Source organism: Bos mutus, chromosome 17 (assembly GCF_027580195.1).
Source record: "Bos mutus isolate GX-2022 chromosome 17, NWIPB_WYAK_1.1, whole genome shotgun sequence".
In the NCBI taxonomy this organism is placed as follows: Eukaryota; Metazoa; Chordata; class Mammalia; order Artiodactyla; family Bovidae; genus Bos; species Bos mutus.
In genome coordinates this window covers 14,832,110-14,853,577 of record NC_091633.1, presented here as the reverse complement: position 1 = coordinate 14,853,577, position 21,468 = coordinate 14,832,110, and the positions used below count along the sequence as shown (strand labels likewise).

At 48.0% G+C, this 21,468-nt stretch overlaps 1 protein-coding gene across 8 annotated transcripts in view; it reads left to right on the top strand.

The window, feature by feature from the left end:
- The window catches only part of NOS1 (nitric oxide synthase 1), a 196,462-nt gene that overhangs the window by 66,799 nt on the left and 108,195 nt on the right, over positions 1-21,468 (top strand). The window contains exon 1 of one of the 8 annotated variants that reach the window (XM_070386109.1): positions 5,072-5,103. The exons of the other annotated variants lie outside the window; for them this stretch is intronic. The gene's annotated coding sequence lies outside the window, so the exon portion shown is untranslated. Of the gene's footprint in view, positions 1-5,071; positions 5,104-21,468 lie in introns of those variants that run through there. 8 annotated transcript variants of the gene reach the window in all.

Here is a 21,468-nt window from a genome sequence, read left to right as displayed (position 1 = left end):
ATACTATGAATCCTCTACCCCAGAAAAATACACTTCTGCTTGATTTTGCATATGATTCCAGGGAGCTGACTATCCTTGGGTTAAGATCACCTCTGAGACCCAGAGATTCCAAGGGGTTTGCCCAAACTCACACAGCCCGCTAGTGGCAAAGCCAAGTCTGAGAGTCAGATGCTCTAGTGCGTCTTATGCTCAGGCTGCCTCTTTAAGCCTTAAAGGGCTCCTCCTCCTCTCTTCCCTGTCAGAACCCTGCGAGTGTCTGCAGGGTATTTGACTACAGCAGCCATCCCAGGGACTGTGACACCCTCACACCTTCCGGGTGTTCCAGGCTCCTAGACAACTCTGTTTTCTGTGCCCTGGCTCTGCTGACCTGCCATCCCCTGGGCCCTCCAGGACTACACTCTCAGGGATCCCAGCCCTCTCAGGGATCCTGAGTTGGGAGCCACGGCAGGGATCTGATGGGCCACTAACTGGCTGTTGCCCTTGGATGAGCTGCCAGACCTCCCTGGACCTTGACTTCCCTGTGTAAAAACCCAAGGTTGAGGACAGTCATCTAAGGTTGCCGCAGTGCCGGGGCCTCTCTAACTTTTCAAGACTGACCGCCGGGCACAATCCTTCACAAGCACATCTGAGCGACTTCCCCAGCCAAGACCCCAGCAGCAGGCCTGAAAGCTGAATTCTCTTCCAGAATCAGGGGCCCTGGGTGGATTGGTATGCAGCTGATGGCCAATAAGGGAGGTAAGGCTGTTATAGCTGGACCCTAGCAAGCTCTTCATTCATTTATTCAACCAAACATTTTTTGGAGTTTGGGGCTGAAGAAGAGGTTCTCCTACTTGAGTATGGATCAGGACTACCTAGAGAGTTTGGGCAAATTACCGAGCACCCAGCCCGCATTTGAGTATCTGGTTCAGCAGGTCTGGGGCGGGACCCAAGGACTAGCCTTTCAAATACATTCCCAGGAGATGCTGAATCCTCTGGTCCAGGGAACATGCTTTGAGAAGCACTGGCTTCTGGTGACAAATGAGACAGACCTGCCGTGCCTTTGTGGAGCTGTAACAGTCCAGCTGTAAACCAGCAAACATTCTAAAGCGTGTTGTGATATGAAAGGGGAGGGGCAGGGTCTTCTCCAAAGAGGGGCTGTTTATGCTAAGACCAGAAGGCTAAGTAGAACCGACCCAGCAAATCAGCAGGGGAGGGGGAGGTTTTGCTAAATATTTACTGAGTAGGCACCAGGACTCCTCTCTCATTTCTCATCTATTCCTCCCAGTTAATGGGAGGGAGTCAGGATTAGCCCTATTTTACAGATGGGGAAGCTGAGGCTCAGAGAGGCAAAGGACAGGTCCAAGTTCGAGAGCAAGAAAGCAGCCCCAGCTTGTAATGAGGACACCTGTTAGCTGCCACATCCTCTCTGCTGCCTCTGCCCTGCAGCCCCCAGGCTCCCCTCCCCTGGGAGAGCTACCACTTTGACACAGCTGCAGGGCTCTGCCAGCCAGCCGCGCTCTGCCCACTCCCTGTCCCCCCTCCGCCCCAGCCCTTCAAGTGTTTTCACTGCTGGGTGAATTCAGCAGATGCCTTTCGATCGCAGCCTATTAAATTAGACCCTCTCTGCAGCCAAAAGAAGATAATTATGTTTTCATTAGCCCTGGATAATGTATTACCCCCTTAGTGGCAGCACACTGGCCAACTCCTCCTTCCCTCTTCTCCCCTTGGCCACCCCAGAGCCCTCTGCTCCCCCAGGCTCACCTCTAAGCTGCTGGGGTAGCGACTGGTTAGGGTCCAGAGGGGCAGAGAGCAGGTAGAGGGGATGGCCCTTGCTTCAGCCGGGAGAAGGCTTTTACCCACCTGCCGAGCACACAGGGGTGGAGGGTGTGGGCCCGAGAGAAGATCCAAGAATAATCGTTATCATGGTGACCATTTATGGACACCTTGCTCCAGGCTGACCCCTGGGTAGGTCTCGGCTGTTGAGCACTACAGTGCTCTGGGTGGGGTTGTGGGTGAAGGGAGAGAAGCGTTATCAGCATCTCCCCTGACACCAAGGGGGTCCCGAGGAATCAGTTTAGAGGGAAAGCTCCAAGCAGCATAGAAAGAGGAAAGACTTCCCAGGGTACCACACCTGAGGAGTGTCTGGGGGGCAGTCCCTCTGCACAGTTCGAGGGCCACCATGTGGCTTAAAAGCGCCAGTTTTTGAAGCCCTCTGGCACAAGCAAGGAGGGCCTCCAAACGCCAGACACTCCCCTGCCACCCTGAAAAACAGCAACATCTTCACTCCCTCTTTCTCCACAAGGCGGCGGTGGGGAGGCAGGAAGAGCCTCACTCTGAGGTCAGTATGGCCCAGTGCTAATAGCTGCTTTTACCACCAGATAACTGGAGTGAGTCACTTTGCCTCTCAGAGCCTCTGCTTTCCCCTCTGTACAATGGGAATAAGAGAAAGCAATCACCCCTTACAATTTCTGTGATCATTCAGTGAGATACACCTAAAGAAGGCTTGGCTCAAGACTGGCAAAATGAGACATACTCGATACAAGACAGTCATTATCCTTTCTGCCGCAATTAGTACTGTTACTAGTCCCCTTATCCCTACAGAAACAACCAGAGTAAGGGAGGAAGGGGAGGATCTCTTTCTCTCTTCCTTTCCTCTCTCTCACTACCTCTCTCTCTCTCTCTCTCTCTCTCTCTCTCACACACACACACACACACTCACTCACTCACAAAACCCATGGTGGTAACTGGCTCCCTCCCTGGACTTGGAAGCCCATCTTCCCAAATCTCCATCTCAGGACCTGCATGCCTGTGCTTTGCTCTCAGACACCTGCTGATGAGGACAGGATTGAGGCCGGGGGGTCTGTCCCCCTCTCCCTGAACCCAGGCTAACTCTGCCTTCTGTAAGCACAGCCAGCCTTGGCCTGGACCTCACCATCTTGTGGCTGCCTGTCTCCTACCAACCACCCTTTTCCCCGAGTCAGAGCAGCTGGTGATCCAGAAAAGAAGGTGCCCCCCTCATCTGGGGTCTCCTCCAGCCCCACCCCCACATGACAGGCACGCACATGGTAGCTGTTTTGAACAGGTGAAGGGCCAGCCCAGTGGAAGAGCAGCTTCTCTTCCTCTGGCTTCCTGATTTTCCCCAGTTGCCATGGTAATTGAGGGGAGCAGTATTCCGAGTCTGACTCTGGTAGCACTGAAGCCCAGCGCTCAACTTTGAAATGGTTCAGGCGGGGGAAGCTGGGCCCAGGCTGAATGCTTCCCTGGGACACCCTATCCAGCCTTTATGCTCCTGTTCTGATTCTCATCGTGGTTATTATTACTTGGGGCTACTGTTTACTGAGCATTTACTATATGCCAGGCTCTATGCCAAGAGCTTCCCCAGCCAGCATCACCTGGCTGTCGGCATCTTTACAATGACCCCGGGGCTGTTTCACCACTGGGAAAACAGGCTCTGGACTTAGCGCCATGTGGCACAGTCCGGAGGTGGCAGAGCCCTGGGCTGAGAGGGAATCTCTCGTGTGTTCCTTCCAGTGTGTTGAAGACAAACAGAAGGCTGTGCAGCCACCTCTCTGCCAGCTTCTTCACTCTTTCCCCCCCTTCATCCCCACACCCCTCCTTCTGTCCCCCGAAGTCACACCCCCTTCTCCTGGTGCTTGATATGAAAAACGATTAGAAAAGCATTTATTAGTGACAAAGTGGGGGATTCCTTTTTGCCTCTTCAAGCCATCTAGAGCCAGGTGCTGTGTGTGTGTGTATTCTCTTTCCCTGGTTTTCTCCCATTTTCCCAAGAGTGTGTGAGCAGCAGCAGCAACAGTGAAATGCAAAATTCTTTGCAATCTGCCCGGGAAAAGACAGCTTTTGAGCCGGGTTTATATGGTTACCCATATGTTAGGGCCCCTAAGAAAGGAAGGAAAGCTTGCTTCTCTGCCTCCTCCCCTCCTCCCAGCCCAGCCCTGGGCATCTCCAACCCGCAGGTTTACCTGCAGCTTTTCCAGGCCACAGGTGAGCAAGCCTGCGCCCTCCCGTCCTTCCCCCTCGCCAGCTGTCAGGACTAAGCGCTACTCAGGGGAGGAAGACCAGAACAAGGCAGCATTTCCACCACCGGCCCCCTCTCTTCCTGTCTGCCCACCCAAGAGCCAGAGCCAGAATTCAGGCTGGGGTGTCTTTTGGCCTTGTCTAGAGTGAAAGGCAGCGCATCCCACTGTCCCACTGAGGAACGTTACCCCAAGGCTGATGGAGAGGCAGAAATAAACATCTCTGCTTTCCACGGGGCCCTCTCTGCCCAAAGAGAGCTGCCCTGTGGCTACTACACTGAGCCCCCTCCAGGCTCCCAGAAATTGTCATGGGGTGTGTGTGTGTGTGTGTATGTATGTGTGTGTTTCCTGATAGAAAAAAGATGGAAATTAGGTTATATAAAAGATGTATGTTTTGGAGCCCAGAGCGGCTCTTTTAATGAGGGTTGCGACGTCTCCCTCCCCGCACCCATAAACCAGCCGGGTTGGACGTCACCGCTAATTTGTTTCAGCGATGATAGGATAAAGGAGGGACATTAAGAAATAAATTCCCCCTCACGACCCTCGCTGAGCTCACGGCTCTGCCCCTACATATTTATGCCGCGTTTCCGGCCTCTGGGCGAGGAGCTACTTAGCCCCGGGGCTGCTCCAAGGGGCAGCCAGGCGGCGAGCGGCTGCCGGGCGGACGGGGTGAGCCAGGGGCGCGCGCGCGGGGCGCCCCGGCACCGCGCCGGGGAAGCCCACAGCCTCCGTCCAGAACTTGGGTTCGCAAGGGGCGGAGAGAGGGGAGGGGACTTGGGGAGGGGTGGGGGCTCGGGGAGAGGGGGCGGGAAGGGATCGGAGAGGCGGCGGGGAAGGCGGAGGGATGCACGCGGCTCCTACCCAGAGGTGAGCGGGTACGACTGGCGCCTTACAGCCGTGCGGGGCGTCGGACCGGGAGGGTTTGGAACCGGGAGAGCGGTGGCTGCAGGAGCCCGGGAGAAGGAGGAGGAGAAAGAGGAGGAGAAGGGAGACGGAGGAGGAGGAAGGAGGCGGGCGGGCTCGCGGACCGGCGGGCTGACGGGTGCGCAGACCAAAGAGGCAGCCTCGGCACTGCCCGACTCGGCAGCAGGTGAGTTCTCGGCCCAGGCGTCCCGCGTCCCCTGGGTGTCCCCTTGGGCTCCCAGCCCCCAGTGCTCACGGGCGGGCATGGGGGGCTTGCTTGCGTCCCAACTTGGTCCCGGTGGCCTCGATCTCCTCCCCAGCTGGCAGCCCCAGGCCGGCGGGCTCAGGTCCCAGCGATCGTCGCGCCCGCTGCGCTCTCGCTCCAACTTTGCAGGGACCAGCGTCCCCGTTCCGCTGCACGCTTCGGCTCCGAGCTGCGCGCCTGCGGTAATGGCGGCCCCTTTGGCAAGGCGCGCTACCCCCCGCGGGCAGCCGGAGGCTGGGGGACGCCAGTCCCCGGGGATCGTTGCACCTGCCCAATCTCAACTTTCAGCTTTCCTCCGCGCCGGGCTCGGCAGAGGCACGGCCACTGCCAGCCCGGTAATGGCGGACTCTTCGGCATCGCTCGCCACCCTCGGTGGGGGGCCCCGAGGTCGGGAGGGTTGTGCTCCTGGGTGGGGTACATTGTTGCTCCCGCCTGGCTTCCAACTTTGCCAGGGTTCTTATTGCGCTCCCAGTAACGGCGGGGCTGCCTGCACCTCTTACTTTTAGCGTTCGGGCGGGATTGGGGTGCAAAAGCTCCGGCTCCCGGAACCTAGGAAAGTTGTGCCTCCTGCTGGAAAGAGGCTCTAGAGCTCCCAGACGGGCGAGGGGCGCACTCTGCAGGGATTCGGGGCTGGGCCGTGTACCACCAAGAGCGGTAGTTTTTACTGCCAGGTAGTCAAAGCCAGAGCTGGGTCCCTGTGAGATCCAAGCCACCCGAGGGGTCCTTGTCTGGATAGGGTTCTCCGAGCTGTGCTCTAGGGACCTCCATCCCCCGGGCGCTGTGGCGGGGGCGCTCACTCAGACAGCATTGCTTGGGGCGGCACCCAGAAAGGAGAAGCGCTTGGCCCAGAAGTCACTAGAACGAGGGCAGGCATCTTTGGAATGACATACCTAGGTTCTAATCCTAGATTTACTTTTTACTTACTCCATGGTTTTAAGTTAGTCCCTTTACTTCTCTAAGCCTCAGTGTTCTTGTCTGTAAAATGGGAAAACAGTACCTTTCTCATGAGACTGTCCTGAGAACCTTAAAAAAAATCACATAGCCCAGCTCAAACCCTGACTTTGGACCCCAGAAGAGCACACAAACGACCTGGGGAGACAGTGTCCATGGGCAGAGGTGTGTGCAGGGCTAGGAAGACACCCAGAACACATTGTCTGGTCTCTGGTGGTCCAGAACCTTGGCAGAGAGAAGGAAGGAGCTGATCTCTCAGGCCCCAGAGGAATGAGGGAAAGCTGCTCTCTTTCTTGTACATTTCTCTAATTGGGATTGGGGCAAACAGGTTGCATTCACAAAGGTGCAAGGGAGCATCGATTTTCCCCCGATTGTTATTTTGAATTTAAGATAAAACAGGGAAGGAGCCTTCTTGTGCCCTCGCTGGCAGCAGAGTGGTGTCCATTCTCTTCTGCCCTCAGGATCTCAGCAGACAGATTTGAGAAGGCTTGGCGTGTATCCAGAAGGAGTCATTCCACCCCACCATTTCCACCACCATCACCCCAGTCCTTTCCACCAATCCAATTTCTAGGAGCCCCTGAAAGGGTTCACAGCTCTGTGTCATCTTCAAGGTGCTGTTACATACAATGTTTACCGCCCCCCTGCCCAGGCATACTCTTAAAACCTCCCCCAGGTCACTAGCACAGTGATCTGACCCATTTGGCAGCTTTGGAAACTGAGGCAGGGCAAGCCAAGAGACCCACCCATAGCCATCTAGCTGGTAAGTGGCACAACTGGAGACCTCAGTGCCATTTTTTAGTTACTTAATTGGGGGGGCTTTTGCCCACATCTGGGCACACAAGCAGTCTGTGCTCTTGCCTTAGCACTCACAGCTTCATTTCCTGATACGTCTGCACAGCCAGAGGCTACCCCAATAGTCAGAGACCTGACTGCGTCTCCAGAAATTGTGAGTTCCCCGCAAAATCCCAGCCATGTATGGAGAGGAGCAGGCCGCACAGTAGAGAGATCTGGTAAGGACCCCTGATCGAGGCCAAGCTTAGCTCACTCCATTGGCTGTGTGACCTCTGGCCGATCACTTAACCTGATAATGGGCTTCCGTTCCACTATCTGTAAAATGAGAACAATAACTTACACAAGGGCTTGTTCTGAAGATTTTGTGAAAAGGTATGTGACAAGTGTTCTGGAAAAAATAGTTTTATGCCAAGATTGGTGATAATAGAAGAACCCAACAGGGAAGTCTGTGGCACCGTTTGGGGCCCGTAGTGTTGATGTTTTTTCTAGATCAGCCTGCTGTTTGCTTGTTCTTCCTGCCTGTTCTTCATTTTCCCCAAATGGCCAAAGCCAGCTCCACCCCGCCACCTCCTCGACCCTCCCCATTCCCCAAAGGCTCTATCTTCCCTTTGGGGAAGGACCTCACCAGAACGAATGAGAGGCTAGGAATTGTGTGGTGGGGTAGGCTGCTCTCTGAGGGTCTCCACAGCTGAGCCACAGGGAGCTGTCCAAGGTACCACCAGGCAGTTATCCAAAAACTTTCCCTCCCACTGGTGGGGGCTTGCTGATTCCCTTCCACACAGGGAGACTTGGGGGTCAGTTCATCCACGTGTTGTGAGCCCACATGGGTCTAGCTGGGCTGCCTTCCTCAGTGTATGTTGTGAGGTGTCTTCATGACAAGACTGCTTATGTTGCCTGTCACTCAGGTTCCTGGGTCTGTACATGCCATGATGAGCCTTGGAATGTGGTTGAGAGCTGCAGGCAACAATCATGACCCTTAGAACTGGAGCCTTTTCCTATTAGAAACCAGAACACTCAGAAGTTGAATCTGGCATCATTCCGGGAGTAATTTTCATCTGGCCAGGCATTCTTCCCACCACTGGTCAGGGTGGGTTTACATAGTTAAAAACATGAAGACTGCAACAACTGTAAACATGACCATTTCCCTCATTCTAATACAGGACAGCATTTGGGCATATCTAATCCGGTAGATGCCAAACATTAGCCCAGTGGACCATCAGCGTCAGAATCCACCAAGGAACTGAGCAAAAGCAGAGATGCCAGGTCCCACCCCAGAGCTCCTTAATCAATATCCCCAGGGGAGACATGCGGTTTATGTATTCTTAACGAGATTTCTCCATGAGGTTCCAGTGCCCTCAGCTCTTGTCCAGTACCCTTGTTTTACAGATGAAGAATCCGAAGCCCAGAGAAGATACAGGACTTGCTGAAAGTCACACAGCACAGAATTGACAAAGCTAGGATAGGACCTCAGTGTCTTGGCTCTTTGCCCAGTGCTTGTTTATGATAACGCCACATTCACTTCAGTGTAAAGAAGCCCTACAGATTCAGTACTGAAAGGAAATGTAATCCCGTCTCTTTCCCGATTGTCATCTTGGTTGGATAAACTGTTCAGGAAAGACTGAGTGTGAGCCCGGCCACCTTGACCTTGTGCACGAAGCCCCGAGTCCTCGTCTAATGTTGGGCATTAGCCCTTTCGGTTGATCCATTTGTCCTTTCAAAGAGGAAATCCCCTTTTTAAAGTGAGCTAGTGGGTATGACTTTAGGAACCAGGTAATCACAGGAGCTAATAAACCTTGTCTACCTATTACCTACCTATCTTTGATTTCACCAAAGCCATTGATTTGGGCTCATTTCAGCAGCCAAGTCAGCCCCCACCCCAGCTTTGCAAGTCCCATATCCCTTTATGCCGCTTACATGCCCATTCCTAGGGAAGGAGAATGGTGAGCAGGGTCCTGCAATGCTGGAAAATTGAGTCCATGTGAATCTACCAAATGAAAAGGATCTCTCAACAGAAAACGTCCCTCAGTCCCCAGTGCGAGTGTAGCCGACAGGGTGCAGCGGACGTGGATCTTGGCATAGTTGTGTTTAGCAATGATCAGCCAGAGATGAGCAGCAGTTCTTGTGGTTCTGCGGCAGACGTCAGCACATTTGTCAAATGTGTAATGATGAGTGCTAAATGGCAGACCCAGAGTCCGGCCCCAAGGGCAGGTGCTTGGATTAAGGTGGTGCGAGCCCTGCTCTGACACAGCCTGCAGTCTGGTTGGGTAGTGGGCACTAGACCAGCCCTATACCAAGCTCAAAGGTTTGACAAGAGAGGTGAAATGTTGCTGCAGCGCTCGGGACGGGTGACTCGAGGTATAAAGGAAGGCTTCACAGAGGAGGTGACCTCAGAACTGGTAGCTGTCTGATGTGTAGCACCTGCTCAGTGGAAGGGTCTCCGATACCAAACTGAGTCAAGTGCAGCCAGGTCGAAAGGCAGAGGAAAATCAAATGAGGATGTCATCTGGGAAAGCGTCTGATGCCAGGCTCGGGCACTTGTGGATTCTGTGACTCGGGGTGAGTGAGTTAACCTCTCTGAACCTCAGGCCTGTCGTCAGTAAATAGAGGTTATAACGACTGCATGGGGTTGTTGGAAGGATTCAGGGAGGTGGTGTAAATGCAGTTCTTGAAAGGGGACAGAGAGCATCAGAGCTGAGTTAATGATCAAAGAGAAGAAATGCAAAAAAGAGAGACCTTTTAGTTAGCTAGCTGATGTGGGCCCTGCCCTTCCCCTCACTCAGCCCCAGTATTCTCATCTGTGAAATGAAGGAGCTGGAATTCAAGGGCAACTCCATTCAGAAACATGCAAATACATTCTATCTGGCCGGCACACGGTTTGCATTTTGCTTTGGTTTGGTCATTTTTCTCACCTTTAGGTCACAGACCCCTATCATTAAATACTGTTTGTGTTACTTGCCTGCTTTGAGATATTTCTGTGTATGAACCCTGGACTAACTTCCTCCCAAGATCTTTTCCACCTTACATTCTGTGCCTCACCCAAGAAAAACATTCTTGTCCATCAGTGGCATTTGTGATTTCTGCTGACAGTTCCTTAAAAAAGAATGGTTCTGTTAGGATTGAAAGCAGATGCCCTTTGCAGGGGCATAGTCTCCATTTTCAGCCTGGGAAGTGTCTTCTTTTTCCCCACCTCTTGTTTGTATGTCCATTAGGTCACCTCTTCTCAAACAGGATCCCCGGAAAACAGAAACCTTTTCTTTGACCATGCAAGATGCTTCTGCGTGGGCTAAAGGCACCTGAAAGAAATTCCCCTGATTTTCAGGAGTGTCCTAGAAAGTGCTGCTGCTGGGAACTGTGCCCACCAGCATTAATACTCAGGACTCTCTTCTTTATTCCAAGCCCAACCACTAACTTGCCCCCATGGGGGATTGAAAAGATGAGTCTGTCTGGGACCCAGTTGCAGGTAGGAATGAGGAAAGGAGCTTGTGAACTCAGACAGCTTGCCTGACTTTAAATACTGTTGAGCAGACACTGTTTCTCACTTAAAGGATTTCTTGTCATGAACAAGGGTCGGGGCAGCAGCTCCTTCATCTGAGAAGCAAACTCTGAGCTCCCAGCTCTGATCCAGAACCTATAGGACAGTCTGGGGCAAAAAGGAGTGGAAGACACCGTCTGTACCCCCAAGCAGTTCCTGAAGCCCAAGAAAGGGATCCACTTGCCAGTAACTGGAATGCAACAGGGCAGGCGATACAAGCAATCCTTCCTATTTGGTCATGAAAATAGCCATGTGGATTTCATTGTGCTGTATTTCATTCCAGGAATTTTAAGCATAAAAATGTAACCCACAGGGATAAATCAAAATGGTATTCGATAGCCACTGACATATTTTGGGCAGGCTTTTCTCTTTGATTTCTGAAGCAGTCTCTTTGGAATATTCAATAAGGCAAATGAAAACCAATTATATTCATGTACCAGAACTCAGGTAATAGAAAGAGTCAATAATATGTCCGTGCTAGTTTATTAAGATAAGTCTTAGCTGCAAAGACCTTCATTTGTCATTTCTCTCCTAATATCATGGTCATCACTGAACTGAAATCCCTTGATTTCTCACAATGTGTGTTCCAAAAAGATGAGACTGATTGAATTTGGAGGCTTGCTATTTTTGTTTTTTTTTTATTATTATTATTTTTTAACAAATAGGCACAACATTTACTTACAGATAAAGGTTGTTTTCTTAACTACTGCCTTCAATGTCCAGGGTTTCTTGGGGGTATCTTCTTCAAGACTTGCCTTCAGAAATTACAATATTTCTTTCTGAATCTCCCTACCAGTGCTACCTCATTGGGCTTTTAAGAGTTCATTTGCTTTTCAGAAATAGCAGGAAGGCATTGGGAGCCACATTTTGTTAAAAGCGGAGGTTGCATTGAATGAAGTTACGTGATGATTTCGTTAGGAGGGGGCCTCTTTTTTAAAATAATATCGTGTAATCACACTGGGTTTCTTGTGCAGTTCTAAACTGGCATCTAAGTCAAGCATCATGTCCTGTGCATTTCACCTTGAAACTGTGATGACGGCACCCAGCCATGAAGCCAAAAATCTTCCCGTTCAAGAAACCCCTGACAGCCTGTTTCTGTGCAGTAGATTGACTCTTCTCTCCTGAGCAGTAGCTATTGGACTTACTACTTCGGTTGCCATTATTTAAAACATGACTTTAGCTGAATATTTGGTGAAATTTTCAAGTATCTTTAGGTGTAACGATGGTGCTGTGAGGTTTGTCTAGGATGTGCACGCTTAAGAATTTAGAGCTGAGGCATCATGACGTCTGCAAATTATTTCCAAATGGTTCAGTGCAAAGATGATAGAGATGGGAGATAACTGATACAGATATACGGGTAGGAAGAGAGGTGGATGGGTGGATGAATGGATGGATAGATAGGTAGGTAGGTAGAGTCAAAGAGATGATGGATGAACGGATGGGTCGATCAATAGGTAGATGATAGATACAATAGGCAGGGCAAATATGGCAAATGCTAATAACCGTTGAATATAGTTGGAAAGCTTATAGATGTTATTGCATTATCCTTTTAAATTTTCTGTATTTAAATATTTCAAAAGAAAAAGTTGGGTGGCAAGAATAGCTTTAGTTAGAGTTTGTTCTGTATTAAAATTACCCAAGTTTCTTAAGAGAATACTATTCAGCCTCCCCATCTCCAATCCCCCCACACACACACCCATTAATACATATGCATGCACACACGTACACACGCATGCATGCATGCACACACACACTCATAAGCACCTCTTTTCCTGGAAGAAAATAATCCTGCAGTTTAGCAGAATGTCACTGTTTTTCCATGGCAGCCTTTCTTTACATTTTTCCCTCAGCATTTTAATTAGAGCTGTGAGTCACTGTGCCTTATGAAGGCTGGTGACAATGTCATTTATGGCTGTTTAGCATCCCAGTCGAGCCCTCTTCCACGGTGCTCATTACATCAGGGGCAGTGAGCAGGCGACAGTTCCTCTGTCAGCCGCAGAACAGGCTCTGGGCCTCTTGAGGAGTTGAGAAATAAGCTTGAGGTTTGTCCCTGGAATATCTTCCAAAGTTGCCTTTTCCACCACGGGCTTTACAGCCAGGAAATGCCTACAGCGCTCCAAAGGGTGATTCAAAACTGCAGCTTTGACATCCTTCTCAGTGTCAGCAAGCTTTTCTCTCAGGCGCTGGGGTCTAGCTGGCCATGACATCAACTCTTGAATGTATCAGAGGCCTCTGGACATGAGGTGAGGGGGAGGAGGCAAGATTCTGACCAAGCTGGATTGGAGTCCGTCCCCTGCCCTTCACCCTGTAACCTTGGGCAAGTTGTTTAATCTCTCTTGAAATGTCCTTTTGTTCTTCTGTTCAGTTCAGTTCAGTTCAGTCACTCAGTCGTGTCTGACTCTTTGCGACCCCATGGACTGCAGCACACCAGGCCTCCCTGTCCATCATCAACTCCTGGAGCCTACTCAAACTCATGTCCATCAAGTCGGTGATGCCATCCAACCATCTCATCCTCTGTCGTCCCCTTCTCCTCCCACCTTCAGTCTTTTCCAGCATCAGGGTCTTTTCCAGTGAGTCAGTTGTTTGTATCAGGTGGCCAAAGTATTGGAGTTTCAGCTTCAGCATCAGTCCTTCCAGTGAATATTCAGGACTGATTTCCTTTAGGATGTACTGGTTGGATCTCCTTGCAGTCCAAGGGACTCTCAAGAGTCTTCTCCAACACCACAGTTCAAAAGCATCAATTCTTCAGTGCTCAGCTTTCTTCACAGTCCAACTCTCACATCCATACATGACCACTGGAACAACCATAGCCTTGACTAGATGGACCTTTGTTGGCAAAGTAATGTCTCTGCTATTTAATATGCTATCTAGGTTAGTCATAGCTTTTCTTCCAAGAAGTAAGCATCTTTTAATTTCATGGCTACAGTCACCATGTGCAGTGATTTTGGAGCCCCCCAAAATAAAGTCTGTCACTTTTTCCCTTGTTTCCCCATCTATTTGCCATGAAGTGATGAGACCAGATGCCATGATCTTAGTTTTCTGAACGTTGAACTTTAAGCCAACTTTTTCACTCTCGTCTTTCACTTTCATCAAGAGGCTCTTTAGTTCTTCTTCACTTTCTGCCATAAGGGTGGTGTCATCTACATATATGAGGTTATTGATATTTCTCCTGGCAGTCTTGATTTCAGCTTGTGCTTCTTCCAGCCCAGCGTTTCTCATGATGTACTCTGCATATAAGTTAAATAAGCAGGGTGACAATATACAGCCTTGATGTACTCCTTTCCCAATTTGGAACCAGTCTGTTGTTCCATATCCAGTTCTAACTGTTGCTTGCTGACCTGCACACAGATTTCTCAGGAGGCAGGTCAGGTGTCCTGGTATTCCCATCTCTTGAAGAATTTTCCACAGTTTGTTGTGATCCACACAGTCAGTCTTTGGCATGGTCAATAAAGCAGAAGTAGATGTTTTTCTGGAACTGTCTTGCTTTTTCAATGATCCAACAGATGTTGGCAATTTGATCTCTGATTCCTCTGCCTTTTCTAAATCCAACTTGAACATCTGGAAGTTCATGGTTCACGTACTGTTGAAGCCTGGCTTAGAAAATTTTGAGCATTACTTTGCTAGTTTGTGAGAAGAGTGCAATTGTGCGGTAGTTTGGGCATTCTTTGGCATTACCTTTCTTTGGGGTTGAAATGATAAGTGACCTTTTCCAGTCCTGTGGCCACTGCTGAGTTTTCCAAATGTGCTGGCATATTGAGTGCAACACTTTCACAGCATCATCTTTTAGGATTTCAAATAGACTTAAAGAAAGTAGGGAAAACCACTAGACCATTCAGGTATGACCTAAATCAAATCCCTTACGATTATGCAGTGGAAGTGACAAGTAGATTCAAGGGATTAGATCTGATAGACAGAGTGCATGAAGAACTATGGATGGAGGTTCGTGACGTTGTACAGGAGGCAGTGATCAAAACCATCCTTAAGAAAAAGAAATGAGAAAAGGAAAAATGGTTGTCTGAGGAGGCCTTACAAATAGCTGAGAAGCAAAAGCCAAAGGAGAAAAGGAAAAATATACCCATTTGAATGCAAAGTTCCAAAGAATAGCAAGGCAAGACAGGAAAGCTTTCCTCAGTGATCAATGCAAAGAAATAAGGAAAGAATAGAATGGCAAAGACTAGAGATCTCTTCAAGAAAATTAGAGATACCAAGGGAACATTTCATGTAAAGATGGGTACAATAAAGGACAGAAATGGTATGGACCTAACAGAATCAGAAGGTATTAAGAAGAGGTGGCAAGAATATACAGAAGAACTGTACAAAGATGTTCATGACCCAGAAAACCATGATGGTGTGGTCACTCACCTAGAGCCAGACATCCTGGAATGCGAAGTCAAGTGGGCCTTAGGAAGCATCACTATGAGCAAAGCTAGTGGAGATGATGGAATTCCTCTTCTGTTAACAGAAGGTTGACTCCACTTCTCTGAGTACTTGGGACCAGTCAGTGCTTGGCTCGCATTGTGTGCTTGTATGTTTATTAGAAAGGATGTGTATGTGCTCAGGCATGTCCAACTCTTTGTGACCCCATGGAGTATAGCTCACCAGGCTCCTCTGTCTATGGGATTTCCCCAGCAATAATACTGGAGTGGATTGCCACTTCCTCCTCCAGGGGATCTTCCCTGACCCAGGGATTGAACCCATGTCTCTTGCATCTCCTGCATTGGCAGGTGGATTCTTTATCACTGTGCCACCTGAGAAGCCCTTAGAAAGGATGGGGATGGCCATTAGAATGCTTCAGTTGAGACCTGCTATGCCCTTGACCATAGCATCACTTCTTACATGCCTCATCCCTGAACCCAACGTTCAATTAGGATGAAGGTTTGTTAGACAAGGTCCAAGCAATAAACAGAAGGCACCTGTGGCTGTGAGACTTTATTCCCAGATAATTTAATGAAGGAATTACTTAAGAACATGGTTTTAGGCACCAACCAGGGAAGGTGAATTGTCCAGGGGTTAGCAGCAAAGGGAGTGAGGATCACCCGAGGCCTGATATAGCTGCAGGAAGTCCAGTGTTGCCGAAGCCCTTTGGACCGTGGGGTGGGCTGGCAGAGTCAGGGAAGGGGGGATGGTAGACCTCTTCAGACCACAGCACTGAGATGGAAGAAAGCAGCCTATCTCTCCTCCATCTGTCTCATCTTCTTTGTGTGTCCCCTTGGAGGCCTCCAGTCAAAAGCCAGAGGACAAGGAGCCTATTGATACCCATAGAGCTCAGCCTCCTCCCAGGACCCAGAGAAGGTTGGAGAACAGATCTGGGAACAAAGGACGGAGAACAACCAGCACAGACAAGACAAAGAGGACAACTTTGCTGGTAATGGTCAGTACAGCCAAGCTCAGTTCATTAGCTCTGAACAGAGAGATGCTTCCTTGATCTGGGATGTGCTGGGGTGTCCCCAGCCTCCTGTAGGATCCTCATAAAAGCCTCAGAATGATTCAGGCATTTGCTTTCATTTCAAACATTAGAGTACATCCCTAGGTACTTTGAGGAAATGGGACCGGGCATTAGAAAATCAAGTGAAGAGTGCTGGGGCATTGAGACTTAACCAGCAAATTGTAGGGTGGAGTCCTGGGTCAGTAAGGCATTTGGTCTATTGAAGAGACTTGTTGAATAAGCTGCTGAAATAGGTTCAGTATTCAGTCAACAGGTAACCGGTTTGTTATCTGTTGAACTTCCATTCTGCATTCTGAGCACATGTCTGAGCAGTGGGCGGCTGTATCATTCCAGCCAGCTGTGCACTTTGTGAAAATAGGAGAAATTCATGAATGCCAAGCAAGGCATTCTAGTGGTGGTATCCCAAGGTCCCTGAGATTTTTTTATTTTTTGGTACCTTCAAGAACTGTAGTAGATTAAACATGGAGGAACTTTCTTGGTGAAAGCAATGTCATGTTGTTGGAAGAATTCCTGTGGTGGGAGAAGGGAGTCTTATGTTACTCCTGCAAAGATACTAATACTGGCCAACATTTTTCACACATTTTCTGAGGACCAGGTACTATGTTAAGTGCTGGGGTCTCATAAGCATAGATTTTCCAAAATATGATATTTATTCCACTGGTAGTACCCATGTTTATTGAGATAAAGTTTACATTACATGAACTTCATCATTTTAAAATATACAGTTGAGTAGCACTTAGTACATTCACAATATTTTACAATCATCACCTCTGTCTAGTTCCAAAACATTTCATCATCCCAATAGGAAACCCCATACCCTTGGGTTTTGAATACAAGTGTTCAAACAAAAGGTTGAACACAAATGTTCAAAGCAGCATTGTTCCCAGCAGTCAAAAGGTGGAAACTACCCACATGGCCATCAACGGATGAATGGATAAACAAAATGTGGCCTATGCATTCAATGGAATATTATTCAACAGTAAAAAATGGAACGAAGTACTAATACCTGCTACAACATGAATGGACCTTGGAAACATCATGGGAAGTAAAAGAAGCCAGACACAAAAGGCCACCAATTGTAGGATTCCATTTAAAGGAAGTGCCTGGAACAGGCAAATCCATAGAGACAAAAAGCAAGCTAGTGTTTGCCAGGCACTGAAGGGAGAGGGCAAAAGACAGAGACCGATTCACTGGTACCCACTTTTTCAAACTTTTTATTTGGAAGTAATTTTAGGCTTACAGAAAAGTTGCAAAATAGTATAATGATTTTCTTTATTATCCCTTATCCAGCATCCCCTAATGTTATCATCATTCACAGCCACAATACAATTAATTATCAAAAGCAGGAAACGGACAATGAAGCAAGATTATTAACTAAACAACAGAGCTTATTTAAATTTCACCACTTTTCCCACTGATAACCTTTTCCTGTTCCAGGGCCCCGGATCTCACAGCGCTTTTAATTCATGATTTCTCTTTTCTCTGATCTGTGAGTTTGTGAATCTCTCCTTGCCTCTCATGCATTTGAGACTTCTAAAGATGAATGGCCAGTTATTTTCTGTGTTGTTATGCTAGTCACTCAGTCCTCTCTGACTCTTTGTGACCCATGAACTATATAGCCCACCAGGCTCCTCTGTCCATGGAATTCTCCAGGCAGGAATACTGGAGTGGGTTGCCATTCCCTTCTCCAAGGGAATCTTCCTCATCCAGGGATTGAACCGTGGTCTCCTGCACTGCAGGCAGATTCTTTACCACCTGCACAACCAGGGAAACCCCAGTTACTTTCTAGAACTCCCTAAATTGGATTTTGTTCAATGTTTTCTCATGATTGGAGCAAAGCGGTATCCATTTTTCAAATTCATTCATTCAATATTTGTTTTGTTAATAGAAAAATGTAGCTGGCACCTCTGTACCATAATTTCATGAATGTTATTCCTTTGGATGAGGCCATGGTGTTTTTAAGGGAAAAAATGAGTCAACTTTAAGGGAAACTAGTAAATAAATAATTGCATAGTACAAGGCACAGGTATGGCATGAAGCTATGAAGGTGGCAAGACCAGGCAGGGAAACATGATATGATTTCATAGAATCATCACAAGAGCCCTGCAAAGTAGATACTGTCGATATTTGATATTTTCCAGATGAAGAAATAGAGGCACAGAGATGCTAAATATCATGCCCGAAGCCACAGTCAGTCATTAGCGGGGTCAGAATTTGAACCCAGAATCTAAAATCTTAGCCATGATCTTCTCCCATAAGCCTTCCTTCCCACCTCTGTGATAAATGTGTAGACGCTGATCCGAGTGACATCATTCTCTTTTTTTTTTTCCCCCTGTGATTTTATTTCAGGGGGAAATTTGCAGAACTCTGTCCAGTAAGACTGAATCAGGTAGGAATGTGTCCCTCAGTACCAAGGAAGGGATGTCTTCGAGGGGCTTACCAGGTGCACTGGCATAACAGGAGATAAATTCCCAGCCAGCTCGGGGAACCCAGGTGGAGTCACCAAGGAAAACCAATAGAATCTGGGACTGTGCGTTCCCTCCCAACAGAGGAAGGACACTGGTTTCCCTTCAGCTCTCATTGGAATGAGTAGGCACAGACCGGCTTGACATCAAAAGAAAAAGCTCCATTTAGAGAGAGAGGTGTCACTCCAGGACAGGTTTTTGTAAACAACCCCGAGGTATGAGAAGAAGCAGATAGGGAGTTGAGGTTGACTGTCATGTGGAGCGGGCTTCCCTCATGGCTCAGACGGTAAAGAAACCACCTGCAGTGCGGAAGACTCAGGTTCGATCCCTGGGTCAGGAAGACCCTCTGGGTAAGGGATTGGCAACCCACTCCAGTATTCTTGCCTGGAGAACTCCATGGACAGAGAAGACTGGTGGACTGCAGTCCACGGGGTCACAAAACTGAGTGATTCACACACACACACACACACACACTCTGTGTGAAATGCTGTGCTATTCTCAGTAGCTTTAACCCAGGGAGACGAGGGCAGGGTGAGCGTCAACCAAAGTGCACAGACTGGGACAGGTGCAGAGAGCTCTCAGGAAGGTGAGCTCCTCATCAAACACCTGGACCAGCTGAGAGCACCTATGATGGGACCCAAATCACTGAGCACCTCCCTTCACTGAGCAGCTTCTAAAGGTGACCTTCCTTGTTCCCCTCTAAAACACAGTATCTGTCCGGGGTCCCATGGTCAAACCCTGCAGGTCCCACCTGCAGGGTCCTGGCAAGGAAGAAATGAGTGAGGGGGCTTCATAGGGGCTGGGCACTGAGGAGCTCATGACCCGCATAAAAAGGGCATCACCTCTCACTCCAGCTGTTGGCCAACATTGAGGAATGCAGACCCAGTATGAATACACCTGCCAGGAACCCAAGAAAGCCAAAAATTTGGCTTTCATGTGAAACTTACAGTTTTTTAATGGTGGTAACCAATTTGGAAAAAAAAATTTTTTTTTAAGTGTGTTAACTAAACAGAAGTCATCTGTATGCCTGTGGGCTATTGTTTGTAAAATCTGACCAGAGCCTTTTTGAAGCAAGTGATATCCTGCCTCTCTGAAGCAGACAGTTTTGTGCAGAACAGTTTATAGTTGGAAGGAAATTGAAATTTCATTGGAAATGGCCATTTTCGTAGGTCACGAAATGGTTGAGTATCTGCAGTTGTACGTGGTTCCGCGTAATATTACCGCACACCCTAGACTGAAACGTTCTGGTTGAAGCTTCATTGGCCTGTGAAAATGTAACACAGGCATTTAGAGCCAAACCAGACGGTGTTTCTTAAATTATAATGTACACACCAATCACCCAGAGGTCTTATTAAAAATGTAGATTCTGATTCGTAGATCTGGGGTGGAGACTGAGATTCTGCATTTCTAACCAGCTCTCAGATGATGTCTGAAGTCCATGGACCATACCTTACATAGCAAGTCATAGGCATGGGGATTGAGACTCCGGTATATTGAGCACCTACTGTGTGCCCAGCACTTTGCTGTGCTCCAGGGGTCCAACTAAACCGGGGCACCGTGCTCTCTAGAGAGATCACCGTGGAGAGTTTGCGGCACCGTGGAGAGGTTGTCTCATAGTGCATACAATCTCACAGTTCACTAGAGTCATCCTTTCTGAGAACAAAGTAGTTACTCGCTAAAAGGTGAGTAAATGGAACGTATTGGTCTTCAAATATTTACCTTGGTAAGCAATCTGTGGATCCCTACAGGGTTCTGGATTACCTGAAAATCCTAGAATTGTATGTACATCTTTTATGGCAATTTGCCCCTAACTCTCACCTGTCAGGGTGTCCTCAGACGCCAGTCCTGGAGAAGTATAAAGTAACTGGAGATGGCTCACCAGGAGGGGAGGGATGAAGAGATTGTTGACGCCTTGGGCTTATTTTGAATAATCAAGAAATAGTATAGTTAGATAGAAGGGGAAGGTACCAAAAAGGCTGCAGCTGACATCCTGAGATTAGCATTGCATTGCTGTTGAATACAGGACCCTGAGAGAATTTCCTAATTTCACAAGAGGGGTGAGGGAAATGAGGATGTAACCTTGGTTTGAGAAGAAATCATGCAAGAGGTCCGAATCTGAGATCTGATTCTGTTTCTAAGAACTTATGGCAAGTTCTTGCCCATCTAGAGCCTCAGTCTCCTCATCTGTAAAATGTAAGGTTAATCTAGTAACTTCCACTCTTACTGCTTATTGGGTCAAGGAGTGCTTAGTAAATCATATTAATGCTATGCCCCCCTCCTTGTGTAAATGCACATATGCATGTACTCACAAAATTTTTGGCACACAATTTCAGGATTTTCAGGGATTCCTGAGCCCTGTAGGGGGCCCATAGACTCCATATTATGATGGAATAGAAAATGCCTGGAGTCCCTTTCAACTTCCAATTACTAAAATTATAGCTGATGATCAGGCCAACTGAAACAAAAATACACTGTAGTATCTGGAAAGTGATAAAAGCAAAGACTGAGCTGTCATTATTTGTAGGTGATATGATTGCTTAAAAAAATCTGAGACAAAATTCTTGTGGCTATTAAGAGTTTAGTAAGTATTTAAAACAAAAAAAGCAAAGATTTTAAGTTCCAACAAATGTGATTGGAATCCCCACCATTGACACTAGATGGATAAACTTCTATGACTTAATATTTTTGAGCCTCAGTTTCAGCATCTATAAAATGCAAATATTATTATCACATCCTTCATATTTGTTGCAAGAACAAAATTAGAGTTCAGTAAAGTTCTTACATATAAAAATGTTTGAAATATTAGATTGAACTATAGGAAGTTATTGAATTTGATATTTTCAAAACTGCTAATTCCGTATATTTCAGCCTATTTAATACAAATTTACTAAAAGATACTGCTTGGCTAGCTGATCATGTATTCAGTAAATATTTACTCTGTGTTTACTAGATGCTAATCTAAGAAGAGAGCCAATTGTGTCTTTCAAATCAAATCAGACTTATGCTGCCTTAGAGTTAAGTGACCAGCAGATGCACACCCAGCTCATACTTCCCTTAGTAAACTATTTTCCCTTCTGTCCTTGGCTCTTGTCCCTACATCC